The following is an 11,969-nucleotide window of genomic DNA, read 5'->3' on the forward strand; positions in this document are numbered from 1 at the left end:
GTTCCCTGGGTCCTCCTTCTTGCCCTTTTTGAAGACTGGGGTGACACTGGCTTTCTTCCAGTCCTCAGGCACCTCTCCTGTTCTCCATGACCTTTCAAAGATGATGGAGAGTGGCTTAGCAATGACATCCGCCAGCACCCTCAGCAGTCGTGGGTGCATCCTATCGGGGCCCATGGATTTGTGGGTGTCAAGTTTGCTTAAATGATCTCTAACCCGATCATCCTCCACCAAGGGAAAGTCTTCCTTTCTCCAGAAAATTCATTGCAAAAGTGCTGATAGATACATAAAAACACAAGTTATCAGCATAAAACCGTAGTGACAATGGTTTGAAAGAAACACAGACATTTTCCATTGCTATAATAATGAAATCTAATAAAATCTGCAAATATGATCTGTTTGTTCATACCTGTTTCTAAGGGTCTTTCGTAAAGATATAGAGCTTTCATGCTGACTCACCCTCCTATCAGACAGATGGATCCAAAGGTTCAAGAAAATTTGATTGTTTCTTAGAGGCAAATGGAAGTAAAGGGAGAGGCAACAACAACAGAGGAAGTTGCTGCTGTGCTTTACTTTTTTTTTTTTTAACAGAATAAAAGGCAAATCCAAGGAAAGGGATGATTTAGAAGAGATTCAGCATGTGCATCAGGTAAGAGAAAACCTTTTCTTCTGTTACATAGATGCTTTCATATGCACATACCTTTGTGTCCTCAGATAGTCAGCGTTTCCCTTACCAGCTTGTTCAACTGGTGAAATTTGTTCACAAGTGAAAATTCACCCAGAGGCACTTCTGGGTACACTTGCACTATTTCTGAATGTTCTAAAGGCAATTAGATTATCATTAGCAGAGTTTCTCCTGTATTCCCAGAGTTTCTCCCAGTCCATTCTCTTATTTTCTCCAAGTGGTAACCTGATATCTGCTAAGCTTTTCTGTTCCCACTGGAAAATATATTTGGCAGCATATGTATCTTGGGCTATGAAAAGAGATTCTTCCATGCTAGACTTGTACCCCTGCAATAAGAGCATCTATTAAGCATTTTATACTGCTATTAAGAAGACTAGTCAATTATGAACATTGTTTGGAAATATTTCTAAACAGAGAAAGAAGACTATTAGAAGAAATAATGTAAGGAGTGGAAGCTCATTTTGAAATTCCTAGAGATGAACAACAAATCTTTTCATTGCTTCAGTAATGTGACCTTATTTAAACATTGCCTCTCACTGCATGTTTTTTTCATATATTAATTTCAAGACTATTTCTTGCATGTTGACTATCCAGCATGTGCTCTTTATGTAATTTCACCTCTAAAAACTTTAAAATGAATGGAGCCAAGTTCAATATCTTTCTCGGAAGATAAAATTTGAGGGAATATTTTATAAGAGATTTTCACTGTAATACATGCCTGGTGTGCTGCAGAGCACAGCATTTGGCACAGCTAAATAGTAAAGCAAGAGAGGTATTACCAGCCACTGATTTATGAAAGCCAGTAAGTCTCAAAACAGTGCCACTATCACCAAACTTCAATGATAAGAGCAGACTAGAATGAAGAACTTGTTCCTTTTTTAGAGGAAGTTAGTTTTGTGATAAAGATGTCTTTTGAGTTGTAAGATTGTTAAGGAGAAATAAGAAGACATGTTCTCATGTTGAGAGCTGAAAAATGCTGCCTAAAAAGTAATGTTTTTTAAAAAAGTTCAGGTGTTGGCCAGGTGCAGTCACTCTGGGCAGTCATTTACCAAGGGATTATATAGAAATAGAACTAAAATTTGTCTCAGACATATAGACAAATTTTAGAGCCATAAAGACATTAATAAGAGAGTAAACTTTCCTAGAACACTTCTGACAGCAGGAGGAGTTTATTCTCCCTTTTTTAAAGTTTTTTTGCCTCTGGGTGTTTATTTCATTTTTGTTTCTTTCAAAAGAATTGTTTATGTGCATATTAGTTATTTGTATGCCTAGGAGTTAATGGTCTCACCTAAACTTTGCAATCAATGACACATGGATTCCAATACACTTGACCACTCAGATTACTGTGAATTCTGAAAATTCATAAGCACATTAAAATATTTTACACAAAGCAGAGAATATTCCAATAATTTAATAATCCTTGATGGAAAGCATATTTTTGGGGGGATTCTGAATGTATTTTTTTTAATAGAAAAAGAGTCCAAAATTACGGTCCCAGACTCTTTAAAAATTGATCATTTACTTTGGCTGTAGGTGAAATGGTTTCAAAATCATGCTGAAAATCAGGCAGAGCCTAAGTCTTTTAAATTCACTAGAATATCTTCAAACTTGGCTGCTGGCTGTTCTGGACTGAGGTCCCTTTCTTGTTTGTTTGTTTGTTTGTTTGTTTGTTTGTTTGTTTGTTTTTAAGGCCTTTGCTTCATGCTAGAGTGGAAATAAAACAAATTCCGACAACTGAGTTCATTTCAGAAAGCAGGAATCTTGTCTCTAGTTAGTCTGTACTTTTAGTCTGTACTTTCAGTTTTGCTCAACACTGTTTCTGATTGTCTTCTAATTAAGGCTACATCTCCCTGGTCTGGAAGTTGTGTTAAATCTCATCACGAGTGATCATCTGTATTGCAAACACCATTGCTTAACTCCCCCAGAAGCAACACCTTGGAAGCCTTGCTGCATTGCCAGACATGAAGAGGTGTCTCAGGCTTCCCCTTTCTGCCATGTGCCTGAACTCAGTGCAGACAGGTAGTTCTCACGGGACGGGATGTCCAGGGCCTGGGATCCCATCTTCCTTGTTGCAGCCTTTCTGAACCAAGCTTCCTCCTTCTGTGGCTCATAAGAAGAGAAAAGGACAGAAATATTTGGTGGATCAATTCCTAGAGAGGCTCCATTTTGCATATAGAAGAAATATATAAGTGGTTTTGATATGAGCTACAAAATATGATATAGAGAGTTTGCTTAACTCAATGTATTTAATGTGATCTCAAGATGTAGAGTATCAGTGTAGAAATATTGCATAGACTTGACCAGCTGCTATTTACAGCTTGCTGTTTTTCTTTATCTCTTCCTCCTTGCACAAGTTCTGTAGGAGTTAATCAGTACCTGCTGAAACTATTGGGAATATACCCATTAACATCAATGTCTTATTACCTGTTCTTTTAAAATGTAATAAATGTTTTCATAATTAATAATATTACTTTATTAATCATTACATAAGTCAATCACCACTCTTCCTGCAAACTAAAGTATGAATCTTAAAGTACCATAAACATGGAAGGCAAAAGAATTAACCATAATCAATAACCATCCTCTCACCCAGGTTTCTCAAAATATTCCTAATTAATTCTGTTCACAAAATACTGAGCAACAGAAGGAAGAAAAAACCCCAGTCATTTACATCTCCATCACAAAACCCTTCATTAGTCCTTTTTGGTTGTCAGTAATGTTGCATTTACATTGCTTTTAGCCATTATCAGCACTTGAGCATTTGTCTGAGTTTGGTCTGCTTTTCCTTTATTTTACAAAGATTAATACTGCCAAAGTGGCTTTATAAAGAAAATGGATAACAACAGTCACTGATGATAGAAATGACTAACATGACAGTTCACTTTCGAGATATTTTAGAAGATACCTGCTTATAAAAGGGAGTCTTTAATGGTGAACAAACATAGCCAGCCATAAAACCTACATTAAACCAAAAAGATGTTCCACACAAATTGACATCCTTAATCAGTTAGGAACTTCTTTCCCTCCCCTGTTTCTCTTCTGTTTTGTCTAGGATTTAAAGCAGATGACACTGAAATCTCAACAAAGTAAAAATTTTGCACTATTTTGATACATGCTGAATTTGGAAGCAATCAAAATCTTGCAAGAAATGTTCTCCTTATGAAGTTTTTTTTTTTCTTTTCTTTTTTTAGGAGGTAAAAAAGTGGGTCAGTAGTATTAGCTAAGTATTACAACATTTTTGCTACATCTCTGAATAGCACCTTTAGACAACCCATTTGAAATTTACCTTCTGGGAGAGAGGATCACACAAATGTTGCTTTGAACCAGAAACAATGTAATATTCTGTATAAAATGGATGATTCTTATTTTCCTCCTTTTCTTCCAACTCCCAGATCACTCCATCTCCCTTCTTAGCTGCTCACATATAAGTCTTGTATCTTGCCAGACAGCTGTCACTTCTTACAGCTCCTTTCAGAAAACAGTGTCAGTCTGGGACTGGCCACTAGTGCTCTGATTTATAGCACCAGCAGGCTGTTGGTAGAAATTGTTTCACCTAACTTGTACGGGCTAAAAGATGTGCTCCTCCTCCAGGTTTGTCATCCGGGAGTCCATGTGGTCTCTGGAGAGAAATAGACACCTCTAGAAAGTAATTTAGCTAGTACTAAGGGAGATACTATATGAAGGAAAAAATACATACTCTCTCTTTTTCCTTCGGCTGTAAAGGGAATAGAGGCAATAGTCTAAACCACTGACTTTACTTTTAGATGACTGAAGTCTGACGGAACCTGAATCTGGCCCTCACTGTTATCTTTTTTCTGATTCAAATGACTGGGAATATGTATTAAGTGCTTGGAGTGAGAAGTGACATTTTATCAGGAATTATTTCACAAATATCTTAATTCAGAGACTAATTGAAAAATATTAAAAATAAGACATCACCATACATGGCCATGCAAGCAGGAATAAAGTCACCTTCAACTGCCTTGCACAGAAACAACATGGCAGTCTATTGCGAACAGCACAAAGATCCTTCTCTTACAGAGAGAGGGGGAAAGTTTCTTCTCCTCTCCATGAACTGAAACAGCAACATAGCCCATGAGGCGCTTCCATCTTCTTGACTGATGACCTAAAAAAATGGCTCAGCCATATTGATCTCCTTTATCCACTAAATATGAGAATGTGGATCAGGGGAACATTGACAGGGGAATAGTGAAGAGTGAGGTGTGAGCAGACCCTTCTTTGTATCCTCGTTAGCAGATGAAATAAATATGCTTGTCTTTGTTGCAAAGTATGGATCAAAAGGAGAGCAAAAGTTTGTTATTCAGGGTGCTGGGAGCTGAGGCAGTTATCTGACAGGCCCTTATGTTCGGCTTTATCTGAAAGTCCAGTCTAACCTTTAATGCATGAAGGATCTGAGCCAAATCGCTGAGCTGATTATGAGTCAGTTGTCTCCAGAAGGCTTTGGAGCTGGTTCTTAGTCATTCCCATATATTTCTGCAACATTCAGAAAGGCAAAGAGGGAGCTGTGTGCACTGAACAACACAGTCTTTGTACAGGGCAGACAGGTAGTTCAGAGTTAATTATTTCTGTCTTGCCTGACACACCAGAACAGTCTGTTACAAGTTCCTCCTTCCCCTTCCCCCAGCCTTTTAAAAATCTGCCACTGCTCTTTATTTAAAGGGCTTCAGGATGGTATTTCAATGGTGATTACTATCCAGCGGTCATCTCTGACAGCCTATAGCCTGCTATTATTTGCAATTTAAGTCCATCACCAATATTTTATGACTGCATCTGCAGTTACTGTCAGCTGAACAATATTTAATTGCTTGACACATAAGCTCTGTATTGTCAACAAATACATGTCCTCAGGCCCCATTATATCTTTCCAGTGATGTTTGCAGTTTCCTTGCTTTTTTTTATTTGTTTTGCTGATGGAAAGAACAGTTTACTGTAATATGTTTAATGTTCATAAGCAATAAAGTCTTGAAAGAAATGTTAAAATGGTGATAACCAGAAGAAATTCTTGGCTAGTATATAGATTATTTAAGAGAAAACAATGAGTTTCATTTTCCATTAAAGAGACTTCATGTTCTCTTGTATTCAAAAAACCCTGCTGTTGGCCTATGCAGGCTTTTTCCCCTGCTTCTAGAGTTCTAAGGATGATGGCATACCTAAATTTAAAAATATATGCCATTACAGCTTTCTTTGAGTATCAGCCTACGGTTAAAAATGGTACTAAGAGTTTAAAGGGTTGTGCCTGTGTTAATATTTCCTAAACTATGACAGTACTTGGCAGTTACAGTCATTGGATTGTTTTCAGGCTTAAAATTAGAGTTTGTATTTTTACTGTTGAGTTTTAAACAGAGTTTAAATAGGATATGGAAAAGCCAGCTTTTATGAGTACTCTGTATTGCAAACAAGAGAACAGAGACCTTCAGGATATTCTCTAGTCCAGTGGCTACCAATAGATGGACCACAGGACATAAGAAATGGTCCACAGAACAATAAAAAAAAAAAAAAAGGAAAAAACAGAGCCCTCCTGATACACCCAATTAATCAAATAAAGAAAATAGGAAAAGTAAAAGTAATAAATGAAGACTCAGTTCTCAGCATAGCTTTATTTGGTTGTGAGTAAAGTTAATATGGAAAAAAACATACAAGATGTTTTATGGCTTTATTTTTAAAAATGTTACATAGTGCTTAGATGATCTTAGAAAGTTTATGGGATACTTAGATCGTCTGAATGAAGACACAAAGCTATCACCCCTTATTGCCCTGTGAATACCTGTGTCATTCCTGATAGTCATTCCTGTCTAACCTATTCCTGAAGAGCTCCAGCACTTCCACACATTCTCTAAAGCATTCTCTGCCAGTGATTCACTGTTTCCTAATAGATAAAACCTATACCTCTCACTGCAACTTGAGCCCATTATTTTTTTGTTCCATATCTTGTGGACGTGGAGAACAGGTTATTCCCTTCCCCTTTCGCAACAGCCAAAACTGAGCACAAGACTCAAGTTACTCATGTGACTAAAACTGTCCATCTGTACATTACATGCACATTACAGAATGTACATTACAACTCTTGATCTTGCATCTCATAAATGTAGTACTCTCATTTACCTTAGTGGGAATACAGAAGCAAAAGAAGATGAAAAGTTTTGAAACCCGATTAACCAGAAACTGTATTCAGAAATAATCAATCTGCTGTATTTATAGCAGCATGAAAATTTATATGGGAAGTAGTGAAGAGATCTCAAATCTACTAATTTAAAACTTTTTTAGCAAACACTGTGTTGCCTCTGGCAATATTCTTATGTATGTGTATATATTAATATATATTTTTTATTTCAAATTACTTCCTCCTCCCTCTAATTTTGCACTGTAGATTTTTATGCTAGGTAATTGCTTCTCTAGATTCTTAAAAAAATGTCAGGTTTTGTCTAAAAATATGTTTAATTGTAACTTTTCAGAAAACTTGCTTGTTACTGAAAAATTAATCAGCAGAATCAGGGAACTAATTTTAATGATGATTGCTATTTTAATGGGGGAATATTTTTAGCTAAATCTGAAATGCAAAAAGACTTTGTGATTTGGTGGAACTTTAAGTGAGTACAGAACTGTAATACATCTACCAAGCACAGATAACACATTATCTTAATTCAAATTACGAAGGTATTTATAGAACAGACCAGCAAGTGGCAGTACATGTTGTGCATAAATCATGAATGATAAGACTAAAATCTTTAAAATGAAACTAAATAGACAGTCAAACAAGCTTTCATATACAGCCTTATTCATTTTAACTACCCTGCAAAGAATTGTAAATGCTTCATTCCACATGACCTTATTTATTTTCCTGGAAATAATAAGTATCTCTCAACTTTAGGAAGGATAGGAAATAACTCTCCTATAACTGGTGGGATACTTTTATATCTCAGTTAATCAAAATGTATATACTGTAAGTCTAATGTCGGCTCAGAGTGGAAAATGGAATTTTCCAGAGACCATAGTGTTATGAATTGCCATTATTCATAACATATTCCAATAAATAATGACTGTCTATGGGTAGTGTATTTTAATAGATGCAGAATGCCTACTCCAATGGTCTTTGACCCCGCTATCTGTTATGTGAACTCCATTTTATGCAGTTTATTTTCATAGTTGAAATGTTAGATGAAACCATAATATTTACTATTACACATTCGTTCAAAGTCAGTGTTATATATTGCTAGGCAACACCCAGCAAGGGGGAAAAGAAAAAAAAAAGAAGTGTTGCCTTTCATTCAGTGAGTTAGCTAAGAGAACAAATATTAAATGTGTGTGTTTTGATAATACCCTACTAAAAGCCCTAGTTGTATTGGTAAAAAGTGTTATTAATAGAAGTAAGCATTTCTTCTACAGGAATACGTAGATTAATATAATGTGTGGGGAAAATGCTGGACTGACATCCTTGGAGGTGAAAATAATTTCTGTACTATAACATACACAGAAAGAAACAACACAGGGAACCTTTGGTATTTGCAAGAGTATATCATCTCTGACCCAGTGATGCCACTAATATGGGTGAAGGAGGAATGCTTGTCCTGGGGTTCTTTTAACCTTTTTCCTGCCTGTTTAAAATATTAGCAGGAGTGTTAAATACTGCTGCTTATGAATCTGAGTGTTGGCACATGTTTATATTATGTGTTGAATGAGTTTGGCAGTCTTCAGTATACAGCATGCATGGAGAGGGCAGCGTAGCAATTGCCTTCCTTGTGCATTCTTGTTCCTAGGGTTGCTGAGCATGATGGCTGAACTTGTTTCCTGTGTCAAATAAGGTTGCCAAAGTAATAGACTGGAACATTCCTTTCCCTCCCCCCTTTTTTTTCTTTTTTTCTTTAGTGAAATGTAATTAGAGTTGACTGAAAAAACTTTAAACAAATTGACAGAATTTCAGGAAAAGTTTCTGTACTTTTTAAAATTACACTTGCAAACATGCAAGAGGCAGTGGGTGGTGTCATTCTTTTATGCAGCAGTCCAGAACCGAAGGAATACATTCAGGTGCAAGACAGCTAAAATTCAGTTCTTTTTCTAATTGAATGGTTAATGCTCCCTTTTCTCCCCAAAATGTGTTCTTTTAGCTGTGCTGTAGACTATTTTGGGGGGTTATCTTGGTATCTCCTTCAAAGGATGTTCTACTTTTCTTGGAATGACTTTTGGGAGAGCAGAAACAAGAACCACAGCTTTTCTTCCCACAGATAAAAATGATTAGGCTGAGAGGGTCAATCATATTTGTTACCTGAATAAGTATATATCCCATGCAAAATGAATTATATCTAGAATGAGGAGCCAAGAGACACCCACCCATGTATACAAGAGTATACTGAATATACACATTTTCTCTCTGTGTTTAGAGAAGATATTTAATCAATATCTCTCAAGCTCTTAGAAGAAGACTGTAACAGCCAGATGATGGGAGTGTGATTTGGGGCAAATTTCCATTACTGTCTTCTACTGGAGTTATTCCACTTAGCATAAAATACTTTAACAGTACATGAAGGCATGCCTGTGAAGCACAAAGCAGAATATACAAACAACAGGACAGTGATGTGCTGTGCTGTGTCCTGCGCAGCCTTGCTGAGAAACTATAACCATGATGAGCCCATGCAATATATCATCGCACTGCACACTCCAGAGCTGCCTGGGGTGAGATAGATAAGGTGGCCATTCTGGTGCTTAGGAGAACTTTCTCCATAACGAACATGATGGAAACCTTTTCCACAGGACTGTTCCTCAGCAGTCTCTTCCCAGCCTCTGCTTTTCTGCAGGACTATTCTGCCCTAGGTGCAGAAATTTGCACTTCTTTTTATTGGATTACCTGCGGTTTCTGTTGCCCTAGTTTCCAAGTCTGTCTGGATTGAGGCTCTGCTGTGACGTGATGAGATTCACAGGTCCCAGGGCGGTGTCTGATCAGCTCCAGGAACTGCTTCTGAATTCAGGCACTATAGTGGTGTGCTGACAGTTTCTGGAACACTGGTATCATACTCTCAACCTTGATATGAAAGTTGAAGCTACACAGCCTCGAAAAAGGAGTGAAATTTGTCTTGAACCACATTTTATAATATGTTCTCAGAAGAGACAGATACAACTTCCATCCTTCATAACCTAAGAAAAAGGCTCAGATTTCCCATTTGAATCAGATTTCCAGTTTGTTATATGAGCTCTCTAAGCAAGAGGCTATTACGCCAAAGGTAGGCATCATTGTGCAGTTAGGTGCTTTCAGAGCATTCCTAACAACCTATGCCCTTCAAAGGCTTTATATAAGAGCCCGTAGAAATAAAACACAAGGAGGATATTTAGATGATCAGCTCAAGCATAACGTAGAACTTTATTTATTTCCAGGAATATTTACTCACATATGTGGTTACTACTCCACTTCAGATGCTAAAGAAGTCAGGAAGGGGTTGGACTTTCTTTGGCTAGGTCTTCTGAATGTGGACCCCTGAATTCAACTGCAGTTGAACTTCTGTTGCTTAAGGCCTATGCTAGACCTTAGGCTAGAAGCCTTCCCAAACTCAAGTTCAGTGCTATATTAGTCAACTCCTGAAGAAATTACCCTTCTTCTCCTGGGGCTGTGTAGACGTACAACACTTCCTACTGAGGACTTTGGTGTAAAGATAGCATCTAGTCAGAAATGGCTATATCTATTGAGTTAGAAAATGTCAACGTAAATAAGAATCAGACAGAATGAATGCAGCTCTGCCTAGGGGCTTATCGTAACACTAGCAGCAAAAGACTGGATAATCAGTTACTGTGGCTGTAATGTCATAGTCTTTCAGAAGGGAAGATTTACAGCACCACATACATTCTTCTGCACTTGCTATTCCTTTGCTTCCTATTACAAAGGTAAGGGAATCCCCCGAGTGCATCCTAACTGGCATTGTTTATTTTGGGATATGTAACAGACAGTACATCCAGGTGGTGTTTGCTCATTCAAAATTGAGGTCAATAAAACGTGATGGAAAATGTTAGCAAAATCTTGGCCATACTCTCTCAGTGCCTTTAGGAATCTAAGTAAGACTTTCCTACAGGTACAATATCTTCTTTGTTTTTCTTGCCTAGCCACTACACACCCTCTAATTATATGGCAAAGGAAGATTAAAAGGCAAACATATCATCCAGTTATCTTCCTCTGAAGAAATGGTGTTATATATAGGAAAACCAAACAATAGGGAGGGGAGCAAAGAAGGAGCAGAATAACAAAACAATGGAAGTTCAATTTATCTACTAACACCCTTTCTAAAAGAAAAAAGGACATGGGCTAAAATGTATCAAATCAAAGGGAAATTTTCAAAATTCAGGATAAACAACAGACAATATACATACCATCTTCTGCCTGTAATGGCAGAGATATGTGATTATATTTTATCTTCATTTTCTTTAGTTAAAAAAAAAAACAAAGCATCTTCTACCTTCTGTTCGAGGTAGAGTTCTCTTGGTACTGTGAGTTGGTGGACAAGCAACAGAAATATTGAGCTGAGGGTGCTTTCATGAATGAGAGACCCAGGAATAATCTACTACTATATCAGGAGATAGCAAGCCAGGTATACAATCACAAATTACTAGCAGACTTTCATGAACAACTTCTGGAGCCAATGCTATTCTTACAATATTAAACACTTGTTATGTGAACTCTCAACAACTCATAATCTGAAACTTTTACATCAAACATATTCAGAAAAAAAAAAACAGTAAAATCATAGTCAGCTGAACTACATCATGTGTGATTCATGAATCAAATAAAAACTAGGCAAGAGTGTCTCTTTTAGGTCAATATATAACAACTATGGCAGAGTCTGTGCCATTTTCAGCTGAAAGACAAATAGAGGCCTAGGAAAAGTAAACTGCTGAAGGACAAGAAAAAAGTTATTTTGAGCCTCTAAAAATAGAAATCTCTCCTGTGCTTCTTTATAAAAGATGTGACCAGCTGCAAGAGCCATCCAGATCAGCATATTTTTTTCATGATGTCTTGTTGACCTTTTCCCTTACATTCAACAAAATTCCCAAAGCAGAAGGGATCTGTATCCTTGTACATTTCTAATAAAATTGGAAACAAAAATGAAGAAATAAACCTAAAACCAGATATTTCAAAACAATTAATTAGTAATATATCTAATCCCCTGATCAACAAAAATGTTAGGTATGGCTAAATAACTGGCTAGTATGAGACAATCTTTCACTCTTTTCCTCTCCAGGACAATCCTACTGTATATTTACAACTGTTTGTGAGAATAAGAATGTATTG

Source organism: Apteryx mantelli, chromosome 2 (assembly GCF_036417845.1).
Source record: "Apteryx mantelli isolate bAptMan1 chromosome 2, bAptMan1.hap1, whole genome shotgun sequence".
Lineage (NCBI taxonomy): Eukaryota > Metazoa > Chordata > Aves > Apterygiformes > Apterygidae > Apteryx > Apteryx mantelli.